Source organism: Staurois parvus, unplaced genomic scaffold (assembly GCF_062004578.1).
Source record: "Staurois parvus isolate SC_StPar_1 unplaced genomic scaffold, SC_StPar_1.0 ptg000286l, whole genome shotgun sequence".
Classification (NCBI taxonomy): Eukaryota; Metazoa; Chordata; class Amphibia; order Anura; family Ranidae; genus Staurois; species Staurois parvus.
This window is the reverse complement of record NW_028318082.1, coordinates 1,892,465-1,910,249: the sequence shown is the minus strand read 5'-3', so window position 1 is coordinate 1,910,249 and position 17,785 is coordinate 1,892,465.

Sequence of the window (17,785 nt, the reverse complement as noted above, 5' to 3'; positions counted from 1 at the left end):
ATCATCTTGTCTGCACTGCTGATAAACAACAAAAGTTTCTATCACAGCCCAGAAACATTTTTCTTTGTATCATCAGATGTTTATATGATATTGCACACAAACTGCCCCTCTAGAGAGATCTACATTGGAGGAAGAAACCAGGAACAAGATTGAACCACCACCACTTTAAAATAAAAGATGATCACTGTCTGTGACACTCCAGTGGGACAGAGCTGCTGCAATTCAAGGTACAGGATACTTAAAGGGAATATATTAACTGAACAGAGGAGGACACAAAAGTGCAAATTTAAAAATACAGTTTGGTTCACTACCTTAAGATGACTGGAAGCGTGTAGCACTTACCCCTAAAGGAGCTGCAGTTTTTTGGGATCCTCTGTTCTCAGAGCCCATGACTTTGTAAACAGCACCATGCTCTCTGAGACAACACACCAGGGCTGAACAGGAGATATTTATTGCAACTGTATATACAATACTACAATAACTAAAGAGATGGAAAATGGCAATAAAAAATTCAAGTATGCAAAACAGATGTAAATTATTGCACACCACTGGTAATAAACAAGTGGACCCCTAATCCCTATACTGAGGAAGGTTCTATCTAAGAAGCAATGCTATGATAATGGTCCAGCAGCATTTGTCACACCCTACCCTACTAGCCAATATGTTTGATGCCCAAAAACCGGCATTGGAGCTCTCAAAATTAAGTCCCTCTGAAGAGAGGTTTAGGTGTCTTAAGTCAGGGCTGGGATGAGGGGTGGGCAGATGGGATGACTGCTCTGGGCAACAATGGTAGGGGAGGGGGCGCCATCCTTCTGTTACAAGGCTGACAAAAATAATGACAATGGCATCACTATTCCTGTCAGTCCAGTGCTAGGAAAGGAGAGGAGGAGAGAGCCGGAAAGTGGTGGTGGCTGTGTTCTCTCCCCCTCCTCCTTTTTGCCACTGCAGCTCCTGAATTTAGAAGCCAGCAGCAGTGTGCACAGACACACACAGGGAGAAGGAGGAGAGGGAGAGAGAAGAAAGCATACAGCTGAGCACTGTGTCCAGGAGAAAGCCAGGAGTGGAGGAGAGAACTGCCTCCACCATGTTTTACAGATGACGTTGTGTGATTTGGATCATGAGCTGTTCCAAACCTTCTCCATACTTTTTTCTTCCCGTCAGTCTGGTACAGATTAATTTTAGTTTCATTCATCCAAAGAATTTTCCAGAACTGGTCTGGCTTTTTTAGATGTTTTTTGGCAAGGTCTTATCTGGCTTTTCTATTCTTCAGGCTTATTAATGGTTTACACCTTGTGGTGAACCCTCTGTATTTGCTCTCGTGAAGTCTTCTCTTGATTGTAGACTTTGACAGTGATACGCCCTCCTCCTGGAGAGTGTCCTTCTCTTGTCAGGATGTTATGAATGGGTTTTTCTTTACCATAGAAAGGATTCTGCGATCATCCACCACTGCTGTCTCCTGTGGACGTCCATGTCTTTTTATGTTGCTGAGCTCACCAGTGCGTTCTTCTTTCCTCAGAATGTACCAAACTGTTGATTTGGCTACTCCTAATGTTGCTGCTGCTCTGATTCATTTGATTTGTTTTTGAAGCCTTACAACAGCCTGTTTCACTTGCACGGACAGCTCCTTTGATGTAAGTTCACAGCAATATACTTCAAATGTAAATACCACACTTAGAATCAACTTCAGACCTTTTTCCTGCTTTTTCCTGCTTAATTGATGAAGAAATATTGAAGGAGTAGCCCACACCTGGCCATGAAAAAGCTTTTGATTCAATTGTCCAATTACTTTTGGTCCCTTGAAAAAGGGGGGGAGGCTACTCTTAAGAGCTGTGATTCCTAAACCCTTCCTCCGATTTGGATGTACATACCCTCCAATTAAACCTGAGAGCGTGCACTTTCAGTCCATATCCATTATATAACTATAGCTTGAATATGGTTTGGTAAATACCTGGAAAAAACTAAAATTGTACCTGTGTCCAAATATATATGGACCTAACCTAGATGATCTGTGCATTTCCCGTGGTGCTGTAGGCTCTTCTCCTCTTTTGGGTGCTCCCTGTAGCAAGCTAGGAGATAAAGAGGCACCCAAGCATGCAAACTTCCACTGAGTCCCACGCCGAGTTGTGTGTGTCCATAGATGTAAACTGATCCAGAAAGCCAGGCCCCTGATCCCTTACAGGAGTTACAGGAGTTTGACTGATGGCAGCAGGAGTCTATGGCTCCACTACCCTCAGTTTCTCATGTGAAGCCAGAAAGTGAGGGGAGTGGTGTTGGAGCCAGGTGTTTAGAGACACGTGGGGTTTGGACAGGTAGAGGGGTGTTTTTTGCCTTAAAGTGGAACTTTAGTCACAAAATTAAGTCCTGATAGACCACTTCAGGCTGACCCCTTTTGCAGGTATAGCTACTGTATGTAAAACATTAGGAATACGTGCCTATACTGTTTAAAATTCAGTAATACAATGTTTCACTCTGCTCTACACATGCTCAGTTGCTCTCTGTTCTTGGCACTGTGCCTAAAATCAGAGCCACTAGAGGCAGATCAACTGACAACTTTAAGATTTACTGTTGCTATTGAAGGGGAAGAAAGCTGTGCTGAGGGAGTAAAGATTAGGGAGAGATAAAAGAATAGCAGGAGAGGTGACAGGACAAATTCTGCTGCCAGGGAGACAAAAAAGAGTTAAACTTACAAGGATATTGTGTTATTTTGTCTCTCTGATATTCTCATCTTTGGTGGCAGCACTATGAACTTCAGCACTGTAAAGTTTCTCTCGGGCTTTCTCTCTAGCTGAGCCAAGATATACAATCAAGGCTGAACATGCACACATTTTAACAGCTTAAAGAACACCCTATAGCAGATATACTGCTACAGGGAGGCACCTGTGCGCAAAATCACGTATATACAATTTTGCATTTCCGGGTGGGGGGGTGCACGAGCTGTGCGCGCGCCCTACCCACACCACCATTCGCGGCCTTGGATGTCAATCACCGGGTCCCGGCTGGTAATTACCCACCGATGCCCAGTGATTACCAAGCATCTCTGACGGGGAGGAAGATTGTTTTGTGTACAAACAATCTTCCTCCCTGTCAGCTCGAGCGCACTGCTCAGTATGGCTGTGCACAGTACAGCCATCCCAATCAGTGTGCTTACAGTGAAGAAGACATCCCCCACCCCCTAGTAAAACACACACAGCACCCAATTAACCCTTTGATCGCCCCTCCCCCTTCCTGCTCAGTGCCATTAGTCCAGTATCAGTGCTTTTTTTTTTTTGCTGATCACTGCATTGGTGTCACTGGAGATGTCAGTAACATGAAGTTAGTCCCCCCCGTGTCAGAATGTCAGCCACAATCCCACTAAAAGTCTCTGATCGCCGCCATTACTAGTAGAAAAAAAATAAATCCCATTATATATACCGCCATTTGTAAATGCTATAACTTTCACGTAACATTAATTGTTATCAAACTGTTATAGGTAAAGTTCCACTTTAATGTAGAGAATGCAATAATGTAAAAAAAGCTTAAACTTTAGTATTACTTTTACCCCTTCCTGCAGTGGACCTTTTTTATGTTTAATCTGTTTTATTGAGTTTTCAAAAACTTACTCAAGCAAACAAAATGTCAGGGATCGCGGCTCCGGAATCAGGGAGCACGGCGTCTCCCCTCGCGCAGGCGCACTGGCGGCAGATCACGCCGGGACACAGGCACTAGGTCCCGGCGAGCCGCGGCTGACAGGACGCCGCGCATGCGCAGTAGGAGCCACGGGCGCGCCTCAGGCGTCCAATGACAGCCGGGGGCGCGTCCTAGCCGGCCAATGACAGTGCAGGGCGCACTATTTAAAGATGCCCTGCACTGTCACAGATTGCCCCAAGGTCTATCTGTGATCCTGAGTTCCTGCACCTGTCTAGTGACCCTGATTGACCCTGACTACGCTGCCTGCTCCTGTGATTGACCCGGATTGCCCTGACTACGCTGCCTGCTCCTGTGATTGACCCGGATTGCCCTGACTACGCTGCCTGCTCCTGTGATTGACCCGGATTGCCCTGACTACTCTGCCTTCTCCTATTCTGACCCCCGGCTTGCCTGACCATTCTATGGACTGACTTACCCTGCTGATCCTGCGTGTGACCCGACTACTCTTTGCCTGCCGATTCGGTACCCCGCTTACCCCCACGGGAACACGATCCGTTACCACCCTGCTGGGGCCGCCATTGCGCTTCTCATCTGGCTCTCCCGGTACCTGCATACGTACCCGGAGGCCTCCTCAGCCACTGGTGGGCCTGCTCAGAGGTCGTGACCTGGCCCGGGACTGTTTCAAGTCCATCCCCACCATCAGGGGCCCTGGTAAAAGCACAGCCTGGGCTTAGACCCCACGCTCTGGGTAGGTCTGTCAGTTGGCAGCCTGAGGCACCACCTGGCGGATCATAACACAAAACAACAAATGCACTGTGTAGAAAGAAAATGCACTTTGTATCACTAGTACAATACATGAGATACACATAAAATGCTGGTGCATATAGTAAGAGAAAGGGCATAAACACACTCTGATACAGATAGAGAGTGTGTACCATGTTATTGTATTCACCCTCAAGGGTGGGCACATAGGCAAAACCACAATGCTTAAAGGCTATAATAAGATTACAATGGAGAAACAATATGAAACCAAGAATATAAGACCATTATGCCAATATCCTGAATGGCATGAGTATCAATTCCACCATTTATGTAGTCATACCTATGTATGTGGCAAATAGTAAAGTGACATATGAAATCTACGTAATCAGTATACAGACATTCGGAGATCATCAACATGCAAGTAACCTATATAGAAGAGAGAAAAGGTGTACAGCATGAAATAAGGTAAAGAGGGGGCAAAAGGAAGATGAAAAAAAACGGGGGGGCTTGGGGAGATGGAAGAGCTTGGGACCTGAGTGCTATGGGCAAAGCCAGAGTGACTTGTCTAGATGAGACTGGCAAACAGTAGAGTTCAGCATCATACATAAGAGGTAAATTTTGAAGAATGTCGGAAGTGATTCCAAACCAAACATGTGCAAGTATAATCCTCAGTTTTCCCTGTTTCCCAGGAGACTAAATTTTCCATGTGACAGATGGAATCCATTTCACAGGCCCAAGCAGCAAAAGAAGGAGCAACTGTTTGACGCCAAGGTCTGGCTATCACACCACATACAGCAATCAAAAAATGACGGAGGGGACTTTTCTTATTTTTTTTATAGGATCTGGGCATCATCAATAGGAAAGTAATGAGAGGAGAGTTGGTGATTCTATCTCCCAGTAAGTCAAAGTAGAGGTGAAGTATTTTGTTCCAGAAAGGAATTATACGAGGACAGGTACTCCATATGTGCATCTTGGTACCCAGGGCCTGTAAACATCTCCAGCATTTGTTAGGGATAGACAGGTCTATGGCATGTAAGGTGGTTGGACACCGATACCATCTGGTGAGTAATGGCCCCTTTTTACAGGATCTGAATGTTGAGAGGCAGAAGTGGGTTTTCAGATCCCTGTGAATGGCTGTTATATGATCAGAAGCTCCCAATTGTAACCTGTAATCCAAAGCTGTCCATGACAACTTAGTCACTGTGCTGGGAGCATGCTTTCAGCACAATAAAGCCATTCCCCATAGATGCATATGTGCAGCCCCTCAGAGTTAAAGCCCAGCTGCTGCATATATGTGTACGTCCAGCACATAAATTTGCATAAATAAATTCCTGACATGTCACAATATGCAGCAACAGTATAATTTCTTTTAGAAAGGTTTCACCTTATGTTTTTTTAAAGCAGTCCCTGAGATCCAGGCAGGTGACTCGGCTGTGAGGAAAAATCTGAGAGAATGGTGCTATAGGCTTGCTGCAGGCATTCCCTTAGTTGCCCCTACCATAGTGGGAGGCAGTAGCAGGGGCTAATTTGTGTCAACCATGTAAACATGCAGACAAGAACATAAATGCCCTTTTTACTGTACACAGGCATGCAAATATATGTATATATAGGACAGTTCTAAACTCATATACATAATAATAAATAAATACATGTAATGATTTTAAATAGTATAATGTTGGGTTACATGTATTCAAGTGCATTCAGTTTAGCTGTGTTTAAAAAAATAGAAATCTGTATGTTCAGCAGCAGATTAGATAATCGAAATGTTTAAACACATGTACATTTAAATGCGGTAGAAGTTGATCTATGAAATGTACATTCCATGATGTGCAGGCAGCTGGATCCTGGAGAAATCTTCACTGCAGGGATGCCTGTCTTCTTCCTGGTTCCGAGCTTGCTGGTACAATAATTTTTATTAAACAATAATAACAGGGTACAGATAAAACTATAAAGTCCTACGCAGGGGACAGGTGCAGAAACAAAAAGAAAACAGGTGCAAACAGACAAGCCCAATACAAAGGAGTCTCATAATAAGGAAACCAATAACATCCAGCAACTGGAGCCAGAAACAGCAGCATGCAATCAAGGGCTTGATAAAGTGGAGGGGGTGAGTATTGTCCATCCTGTGTGTGGGGGAGGCGGTCAAATAAGGAAAGGAGGACAAAACACAAAATTAAAGAAAAAAAAATGGTGGGGTGGGGGAGAGAATGGGGTAGGGAAGGACAGGAGAAAGAGCACAGGTAGAAAGAGAAGATGGAAAGAAGGAAAAGAGCAGAGTTGGACAGAAGAAGGAGAAGCTGCCTGCGAGCGGGAACATCTCCTAGTGGACTGGGATACCCAGACTAGTTGGGGGCAGAGTGGGGAGAGCATAAGACCACCACAGGTTCCATATTTTGAGAAATTTGGAGTGGGAGTTTTGGAGTATACTGGACATTTTCTCATGAACCATGAGGGTGGTCAAAATGTCCTTCACCTCGGATAATCTGACAGAAGGCTTCTTCCAAGCCCTGGCAATGGCACGTTTTGAAGCTATGAAAAGGCCTGGTTCTGAACTTTCGACGTTCCAATGTCTAACAGTTTTGGGTCTTCAAACAGAACATCAGTCCAGATGATTCAATGGGGACATGCCCCTGCCTTCTTCCTCCATTGAGAAAGGTCACTGCCTGGAACACAATCTACTTTCATCTTCCATTTCCTAACTGAGTAAAAGCCAAGCGGATTATGGTTTTATTGATTGGCTAAGAGTGGAGTGGGGGAGAGTCTGATCATTCACAGGATTCTCTCCCCCCACTCACAAATCATGTTACAAGCAGTGTATTTACTGAAAGACTTTTCTCAATGGAGGAGGAGAAGGGACAAGGAGGCATGTCCCCATCAGACCACCTGTACAGCTGTTCTCCCTGAAGACCCAAAGCTGTTAACCATTGCAGTGCCAGAAGTATAGAGACAGGAAGAGGACAGGCATCCCTATAGCAAACATTTCTCCAGGATCCAGTTGCCTGCACAACATGGGACATATTTAATTACAGCTAAGTAATGTGACTGGAGTTGTATGGTTTCTTTTTAAACTAAAGTTTAGATGTAGACCTTAACTGAGTGACATTTAGATCGCTAAACCACTGTGTACTAATAAACAACTTCCATGTTTTTTTGTTTTAGATGGTACTTGTTTTTGTCATTTTTTCATCATTTGGTCCATCTCAGTGATACAAATTTCCTGCAACCTCTTTGCAGTCACTTCCTGTCTGTATACACATGTGCAAGAATCATATGCATGCCAAGGGTCTGGAAGTGCATCTTACAAGTGACAATGAAGGCGCACAACTGGAAGACAAAGCATTTGTCAACTTGCAGCAGGAAAAATGACCAAGCATTATTTTAGTGAAAGCTGAAGATTTAAAGGTATCGAAAAGTACTTTGGAAATGACATAAAAATGTTAAATTATATTGGATTTTAGAGATTGTGTTTCAAATGACTTTCACACTATACAAATGGCAAAACGATAGTTTCAGAACGTTTAAATTGGGAGCAATATAGCATATGCTAGAATTCCCTCTTAAATCATATACTTTTCCTATTTATTCTAACATACTGGCAAGCTAGGATGAATATCCAATTCCAAAAATGATATGCAATGAAAAGCATGACGTGGATAGCAAACATATGAGAACATATAAAACAGATCCAAGAATCCGGCAGATTAAGCATATGGTGCTATCACTGTAACAGGAGTTTCTGGAAATAGGCAGAAAAAAGAAAAAAAATCAGTATACTTCACTCTGCATAGATGTTGAGCCTCCAACCCAAGACAGATAAGAATTGATGTGGGCTACAATGAAGGGGAAGATTACCAGCATTTTACGTACATTCCCAGATTTCGTATTTTGTTTCATACAAAGCTAGAAAAATATGAACTAGGAAGTCTAGTTTACTTGGTTGTATTTGCCAGGTGAATCTGTGGAAATAAACCCATCAATTTAACCGTTTCCCAAAACAGATATATTCAAGGCATGCCGTGAATGTTAACTGTTACAGTTGTTTGTGCCCTCAACCGAACTGTCAAGCCATCAAATGGCTGGTGTCATAACAGATAACGTGCAGCACCATGGCAAATGCAGATCAAACAGAGGCTAAGATGGCAGCTTCTTTGGCTGTAATGGACAGGAGGGTTTAGTTTCGCTTTGCATGGGCATCAGAAGAAACGCATCAAAACACAACACAACACAAAACCGATTTTGGGGCATTTAGAAGGCATTTTGTAATGTACTGTTTAAAACTTTCAGAACACATTGTTAACCCTATATCTGGAAAGAAATTCATTAAAAGCACAAGCTTCTTGAAAGTTAATACATTGAAGTACAGACACTGGATTTGGAAAGCATTTGGAAAGCTTTAATAACAAAGCAAGCAAAAAGAAGCAAATGTCTTTAAGAGGGGTCAGGTGTTTGGTACCCAAAGTGGGGTAAATGCACACAGAGGCCAAGGAACGAAGCAAAATGTATTAACTTAAAGTTTCAACAAGGCGGCAACATGGCCTGAATATCACAACCAAACTAGGTAAAGCAGCACATTACAGAATGACTCGTAGTACACAGTCTTAACACTGCAGAAGACACATTAGTAGGTTTACGATACCCAACAGCATCTGATGTAAAGAATGACTGGTAAGTGGTGTGGTGACAAGGGTACCCAAGAAGCAAAAGAAAGGAGATCCAAAGTAGCAGCTCAGGTGTAGGGTTCCTACTTTGTCCCTCCTCCAGTGGAACCTTTCCCTATACTAGACACACTTTCTCTCACCAGCGGATTCCTGTCCCAGACCTAGCCACTTTGTAAATGCACACCAACTGCAGTGGGACAAGTGAAGGGATGGACACTGCTCAACTGACCACAGGAGTCCAATGTTAAGGAATGGCCTCAGACAATACTGGCCATGCCCTCTGATGCATTTCACCCCACCCACCAGGGCTTGGTCACACTGCACTGCCCTCACTAAAGATGGTTGCAGAGGTCATCCAGGACAGCAGCATCCAATTGGATGGCTGCTCTCCTGATGATTCCTATGACCTCTCCTGTATCCTCTCTGCATAGCGGCTGTCCCAACAATGCCACTTGTGCAAAGAGGCTGAACTGCACCTGCCTACATGCCAAAGTAGAGACCTCTAAGGAATTGTGGTCAGGAGCAACGTTACTTCACTGCATACGGTGCAAGGCTTTGCATTCTTGTTGGTTCCAGGTCTGTTCCTTAGGCTAGCCCTGCTCCATGTAAGAGGACTGCATTGCAGTAGTCATAACATCCTAATGAGAGCATTAATGGAATCTATTTGACTACTCCTTTAAAAGGACTGTTATCTCCAGACCACCACCCATTCCTGACCCAAGCCAACTGCTAAACCCCTCACTCCAGAGGAAAAATGGGGAGACTCTGACTTTGCCTTTTCATAATGTTTACTCAAATGTAAGAAAGAGTTGTTACAATGTTTTTTTTCTTCTCATAACTGCAGTTAGCTGACATTTTCCAGAAAGGTTCATAGCGACTTAGGTAACAGACTCATTGCCCACAGCACAGGGAGACTCACTGGCTTTCAGTAGATCTTAAGTCCTATCTGTCCTGGCAAAGTACACAAGGGGCTAACACTACCAATCTTTCCTAGAAGGAAGTGTGGATAACTCCCAAGTCTCCACAGGGGTGCCTTATTTGGTTATATAAGACACTCCTTCCTAATCCTTTACAGGGAGACCTCTTGCTTCTCCAAGTCCAAGCATGGGTCTCCACATGCTGATGACACCACCCCATAGTGAGAAAAAAGACCTTTCCAAGGTAGGTAATCACAAAGCATACATAGTCCACATGGCTTAGCTACTCACCACATCCTCCTCTCTTTGCCCTGTCCCCATGCATAAGCAAGAGCCATTTATCACACAACACATGACATATATATGTGTGTGTGTGTACTGTATGAATCATGGTCACAGTTTGTCTTGTGCTGGGCTCTCACTATAATGTTAAACTAAAGGAAAATAAGTACAGGTTGTACAGCTATTGACAGTGATTGACAACGCATAAAACTCACTGAGGGAATATCAATAGGAAAACTAACACCTTGCTACACCAGTTCTCTAGGAACCTGTCAAGAGATCTACTTTCATCTTCCATTTCCTAACTGAGTAGAATCCAAGGGGATTATGGTTTTATTGATTGGCAGTGAGTGAAGTGGGTTTTGGTGCAGGATTCCCTATGATGTCATTCCCTTAGTAAAGAATTAATCAACATCCTTATTCAGAAAGGACAATATACTTGTGTATTGAGCTTTCTTATTAAAGCAATGCCATCCCCGGAATGGCAGAATCCCCATTACTACATTCCACCAAACCCTTTACCAATCAATAAGGGCCTATTCAGATATACCCACTGCACTGTATTATGTTGCATGTTAACATAGGTTATGTTAAGGCAACCTGCTGGAATACAGTGTTCATGTACTTTGTCCAACAGCTACATCAATATTCAATACAGATATATTCTTCAACCAGTAGATGACAGTGTTTATATGTTTGTAGCTGCATCTATGATATATTCTGTCTTTTCTCTGAATAAAGGTTTCCTGTTTCCTTGTTGTAGTGAAGCAGAAAAGCATATGTAGACTGTGCACTGTCTGTTCTACAGGGCTATATACAGAGTCTATAACAAGTTATGGGCCCAGAAACCCATATAGACACCCAGTCATATCCTGCTCCAGCAAAATAAGTTCAAAATACAGCAACAGAAAGAAGACTGCAAAAGAATAAAAGAAAATGGACAGCAACACAGCTGCGACAAAACTTTAATTTGCAAATCTGACAAATCAGAACTACCAGTCTTGGAAATTCAATGTGCAATGAAGTCAGACCAGAACACCCTTCAGACAAGTGGATAGAGAAAGATCAGACAGCTCAAAGCACAATTTCTCTTAGAATTTATGATGATAATCAAATCATACATATATGTAAGTATGAAACTGAAAAGAAATGTGGGAATTATTACAAAAGGTGCTTGAAAGAGCTAATCTTAGCAATAAACTGTATTTGATTAGAAAGCTATATGAAACTTAGCTGATGAAAGGCCAGGATATGCAGGATAACATACTTTGGAAATGGGTGAACGCCTAAGAGGTATAGGAGAAGAAATAAAAGATTTTTAGGTAGCAGCTCTATTACTTAGTGGTTTACCAGAAAGTTACAAAATGCTTGTCACAGCACTTGATTCACGTCCAGATGATGAATTGACATTGGAATATGTTAAGGGAGAGCTTGTGGATAAGTAAAGGTGTAAAACAGAAAGCATTAATATTGATGGTGCTTCTGTTGCAGAGTCTGCTTTAGAGATGAAAAATATGAATAAAAACAGTAAAATGCAACAAGAAGCACGTGAATGCTTTGTGTGCAAGAAACAAGGCCATTTAAAAGCAAATTGCAGAATCTGGAAAGCTTGAATGCAAAAACAAACTAAACTACAAACAGCTAAAAGTGTGAAAGAAATTGATTTTTCTTCAGATAATGCATATGTTTTTCAAACCAAAAGTTAAACTTCATCTTTGCAAGAATGGTGTGTTATTTCAGGAGCTATGAGTCACATGACAAATGACAAAAATTTCTTAATTCACCTTGACCACAGCAAAACAGAAAAAAAATCACCACAGCTAACATGCAAATAATGGAATCAGAAGAAGTAGGGGACTGATTTCTTTATTGTCCTATTTCCCAGTGTCGTCAGAAAGATACCTGTGAAAATGTCCTGCATGCCCCTGCTCTTGATTACTCCAGGTATACTACACTATATCTGCTACACAACAAAAGTGAAATACCCAGTCCCAGACTGGGACAAAAAATAAACTGAGCAAACAATTTTTTCAGGCACAGGGGTGGGTAGGACTATCATGGGGGTGGTTGGTCCTCCGCACTGTAATGTGCAGGGGCACTGTGATATAAAGGGGACTGCAGTGTAAAGGGGCACTGTATTGATTACAGTGCTCCTTCACAGTTCAGTCCCCTTTGTATCACAGTGCCCCTTTAGATTACAGTGCCCCTAGCAATCACAGCCCCCCATCACAGTGCCCCTTGCAGTCAAGCCCCCCTCTCTCTAATAACAATGCCCCCTATATATTCAGCAGAGATGGCACAATCCAGGAAAGAGACAACCCCATATAGCAAAGAGACAGCCCAATCCAGCAAAGAGACAGCACCGTAAATCAAAGAGACAGCTCAATCCAGCCAACAGACATCCCCATCCTGCAAAGAGACATCCCCATCCTGCAAAGAGACAGCCCAATCCAGCAAAGAGACATCAAAATCCAGTAAAGAAACATTCCTATCCAGCAAAGAGACATCCCAATCCAGCAATTAGAGAGCCAAGTCTAGCAAAGAGACAGTCCAATATACCCCTGCACCACCGCTACAAAGTGGGACTGTTTGGCTGTAATACTGGATCAATGTAGGGTTCAGTGTGCTCACCTTCCTCCCAGAGAGTGATGCCCTCTCCTCTCTTGTGCAGCTGTCAGAGTGTGCCGGTGAAAGAGAGAGGCTGCTGTATCTACAGTAGCCAGCCTGGGAGGTGTGTGTCCTCTGCAGATGCTTCCTGCTTGACACTGGAGCCGTCACTGCTGCACCATAATGGGAGGAAAGCGGTGACCGTGGGTCTGTGTTAGCCCTGCGGTGACTGCAGTCGCTGCTTACCTCTCGCTGTGCGGTCCAGTCATCAACAGGCTGCTCTTCTTAAGCCTGGCGACCCCTGTGCCCTTTGGCCAGTCAGAGCATGGAAGTACCAGAGAAACTTGAACAGTAATTGGCTCAAGTAAGCAACACATTAGACAAAATGCAGAGTGTATTGTGCACAGACAGCAGAACTCAATACACAGGTCATAACACACAGGCAATTTTCAAAAAGCATGGCATAATATTTCTACTGTACCATACAACCCAGAAAAAAACGGGGTTGCAGAAAGAATGAACCGTATTCTATGTGAGAGTGGAAGAACCATGCTGTTTGATGTACAGTAGATATGCCAACCACATACTTGGGAGAGGCAATTATGACTGAATGCTAACTCCAAAATCGACTACCAGGAAAACCAACTGAGAAAACTCCATATGAACTGTAGAATGGAAAGGCCCTAAATTTTAACCATCTAGACATTTTTGGAAGCAAAGCCTATGTGCACATCCCAAAAGAAAAATGTACATGGGATGCTTGAGTGAAGGAAGATGTACTTGTTGGGTACAGTGAATCTCAAAAGGAATACAAAATTTTGCACCAAGACGCAAACAAGGTAACCATTAGTAGAAGTGTAATTGTTGATGAAGATTCAGTGTGTTCAAAATTTCATGAGCTAACACAAACGCCTCAAACTGAGGGAAATTACACATCAGTGTCACATGAAGACAAGCAACAAAGTGACACAGAAATAAAAATTAATACAAACGATCCAAATACAGTAAAATCAGCTTCAATCAGGAAATGCACCAGAAGCAATAAAGGCATCCCAGACAAATATCTATCCTATATTGTTCACTTAGCCTTAAAGGATAAGTTAACTTTTAAAAAAAAAACAATAAATGCCCATTTTTTTGCAGGTAAAAACATGTTCGCTGGTGCCATGCAGGACTCCTGCAAACCTAATAAAATGGAAAACCTGTGCTTGGGAATTTGCAGATAAAATTAGCAGCTAACAAAATAAATAGGCAAAAATAAACAAATAAAAACACTTAGTGTAGTGCTTATGATCATCAAATAAAGAATAATAATAATGTCCAAATCACCACAGAGGAAAAATATTGGTGAAACAGCATAGTACATATAATAAAGACTCTGCAAAAACTCTTCTAATCCAGTAATAATGGTGCAGAGTGAAACCAAAACCAGAAAGAGAGAATCCTTCATCTTATTAGAACCTTTGACCACCAGAAGGACTGGTCAAACAAAGCAGATATCAAGCCCAACAGATGAGTCCAGGATTCCCAGAAGGATCTCCCCAGATACCAGGATGAATTAGGAGCTTCTCACGGAACAATGCCATCTAAGATGGCAAATACCTAACTACCAGAGTGAGAATCAGCAGATATGAATAATGTTTCCAACCAACAAAATGGCCACGGTGCAGTGATGGGTACTGATAGGCTGCACTGATGGACACTGATAGTTGGCACTGATGGGCACTGATGAGGAGGCACTGGTAGGTGGCACTGATGGGCATTGACAGGCATCATTGATGGGCACTGAAAGGCAACATTCATATATGGCACTGATAAGTGGCACTGATAGGCGGCACTGACTGGCACTGTTAGGTGGCACTGACTGGCACTGTTAGGTGGCACTGATAGGCAGCACTGACGGGCACTGATAGACGGCACTGAGGCACACGGATAGGCGGCACTGACTGGCACTGATAGGTGGCACTGATTGGCAGCACTGATAGGTGGCACTGACTGGCATTGATAGGTGGCACTGACTGGCACTGATGGGTGACACTGAAAGGCAGCTCAAATGGGCATTGATGTGCACTGGTAGGCACTGAAATGTGGCACTGTTGTGGCACTGATGGGCACTGGCAGGTGGCATGGATGAGCACTGACAGCTGGCATTGATGGACACTGACAGGTGGCACTGCTGGGGCTACACAGATCTTCAGGGCACACTGATCATCAGTGCCCTGATGATCAGTGTACATGACCCCTCCAAGGAATGCTGATTACCGGCACTCCTCTCCTCTCGAGCTGTCAGCGTGGCAGCTCGTGAGGAGAGAAATGCCGATAACCAGCATTTCCCTATTTACATGGGATCAGCTGTGATTGGACACAGCTGATCACATGACTGAGCTGACATCTTCGGCTCTTTCCATCAATCGGTGATCCGCTGTGTCCAAGGGACACAGCGCACCACCGATCGCCACGCTGTACACTTCTGGAGCCGCGCATGCATGGTTAGAATGGGAGGATGTCATATGACGTCCACCCAGAACGAGAGAATCACCTTGCGTCCGTCATTGTACTATATGGCGGGCGGGAGGCGGTTAAAGCATAACTATAGGAAAAACTTTTTTTTTCATTTTATATAGAGTAAGGGAGGACAGTTTATATTTTACCTTCTGTGTCTCTTTGGGGAGATTTCCCTTTACTTCCTTTCCCATAGCCAAAACAGGAAGTGAGAGAAAATCCCTGCAAATTTAAGTAATTTCTTGGGGCTCCCCAGGTCACCAGAACTAGTGCCCTCATTGGAAACTTTCCCCTCAATTATTTTTATGGGGACAAGCCAAAATGTTTATTTTCTTTCACTTTCAATGCTAACAGGACAAATAGAGAGGGTCAATCTCCTTAACTGGGGCACAGACAGCATTAAAAACCTAATAGGTGTTCTAATCCCTCTCCACTTTATTCAAAACAAAAAAAAAGTTTTAAATACTTTTGACCTGAACAAGGACCTTAATAGCAGGATTATTAGGTATTATTTTAATAAAAGCCTCAGATTACAAGAAAATATTGAAGATGACTTTTGAAAATGTGAACATGTTAAATCTTAGATTGTCCTGGCACAGCTTCAGGCCACCACCATCACCAAAAGACAATCTTCTTTGTTTCTAGTAACAAAGATATTTGGATAGCAAGATATTTTAAAGTGGACCTGTCACACATTTGAACATTTCACTGCATTTCACTGCAAACAAATGATGATTAAATAAGCAGAGGTTACATCTGTATCAGGGTGATCTAGCTTTTCTAACATCTAGCCTAGTATTGCTGTAATGCTGGCATACAACGTAAAAGGATACAATCACTGCTTAAAGCAAAACTAAAGTTCTGCTTTTAAAAACTGTGAACAGGCAGGTTCATTTTTGTACAAGAGACATGCAATGTCTCTTCTGCAAGAAAAGAAACCTACCTGCCTGCCACAGTCTTCTTTAAAATGTACACTGAGCTGCACAAGCACAGCTCAGTTTACATTCTGGCATACCACCTGTGTGCTGGGATGACTGCACTCCTGTGCATTTGCAGTAGTGACTTCATCCTGTGCTGACCAATAAGAAAGGCCACAGCCTGGCAACCAGAAGGAGAAGATGCAGGCATTGGTGAAGGACCTTGAAAGGGGGTAATTATCACTTGCTGTCTGCATGTTCTAGATCAGTTACTCATATAGTAATAAAGCCATTGGGTGGGCCTAATAACCAGACAATTAGCATTTTCTGAAGGAGATCCTAATGGAAACTTCTACGTTTCTTTCAGGAAAGGTTTTTGTGAGCCTAGCTACAAGCTGATGCAGCAATCCAACAACATAGCTAGCGAGGAGATGGCTGCTAACCAGGGGTTGTCACAGCTCCAAGCACTTGCTCGACTTAAAGTGTTACTAAACCCACAACAGTAAAATCAGCCTGTATATGCAGTAAAGCATGCTTGTTATACTCACTGTGGAACCTAAGGGGTAATCCTCTACATTGTGTAAAAAGGCTGTTTGATCCTGACTTCTCCAATCCTCCCCTTCTTTCAGTATCCCCCTCTTATCTCCTCATAAGACATTTCATGTGGTGTCACTCTGTACATGCTTAGTTTGGTGTGTATTACTAGAGAGGTTTTATTTTTTCCTTGGGAGAGTGCAAGTGATCATCACCGAGCCAATCAGCACTGTCCAGACAGAGGTCAGGGGTTCTGCATCCTCTTAGAGGAAAATGAAAACTCCTCCTACAAGCTTTAACCAGTGCTGTGATGGACACTGATAGAAGTCTCAAGACTGCTCTAACTGCCGATGAGAAAAGGAATTTAGTAGTTTATATTTACTAAAATAATTGAACTTCCATGTCCTGTGTACTGTGGGAGACCAGATATAGTGAATGCAGGGTCCTGGGTTTAGTAACACTTTAAGTAGCAGCAAGAGGAATGTGGGAGAAGGGAGTGCGTTTTATTAATTCTCTTCATTCCTCTGAATTCTACATATATGATGTCTCATTGGGGGACAGAACACTGAAATGTTTCTCTGTGGTTTCCTGGTCCCTGGAGGCAGTGTTCTACTTGGCGGGCATCTCTGGGTTAGCAGAATCTTTATAAGTCCCTGCCCCTAGGTTTTCCCATGCATTTCGGAAAGAGCACCCACCTGTCTGGGAAAGTGATAGCGGCAGGGAAAGGTTCCTTTCGATCAGGGACAGACTAAGGATTCACAAATCTGTACTGTAGTTTCCCTTTTGGGACTGGACCGGCCTGGCCTGTCATCCTGATGGGAAAGAAGGTTCTGTTAGGACTATCGTAAACATAATACATGCATGGTCAGCAGAGTCTTTACAGTGAAGGAAATAAGTATTTGATCTCCTGCTGATTTTGAATGTTTGCCCACTCACAAAGAAAGGATCAGTCTAAAAATCGAATGGTAGATGTAATACT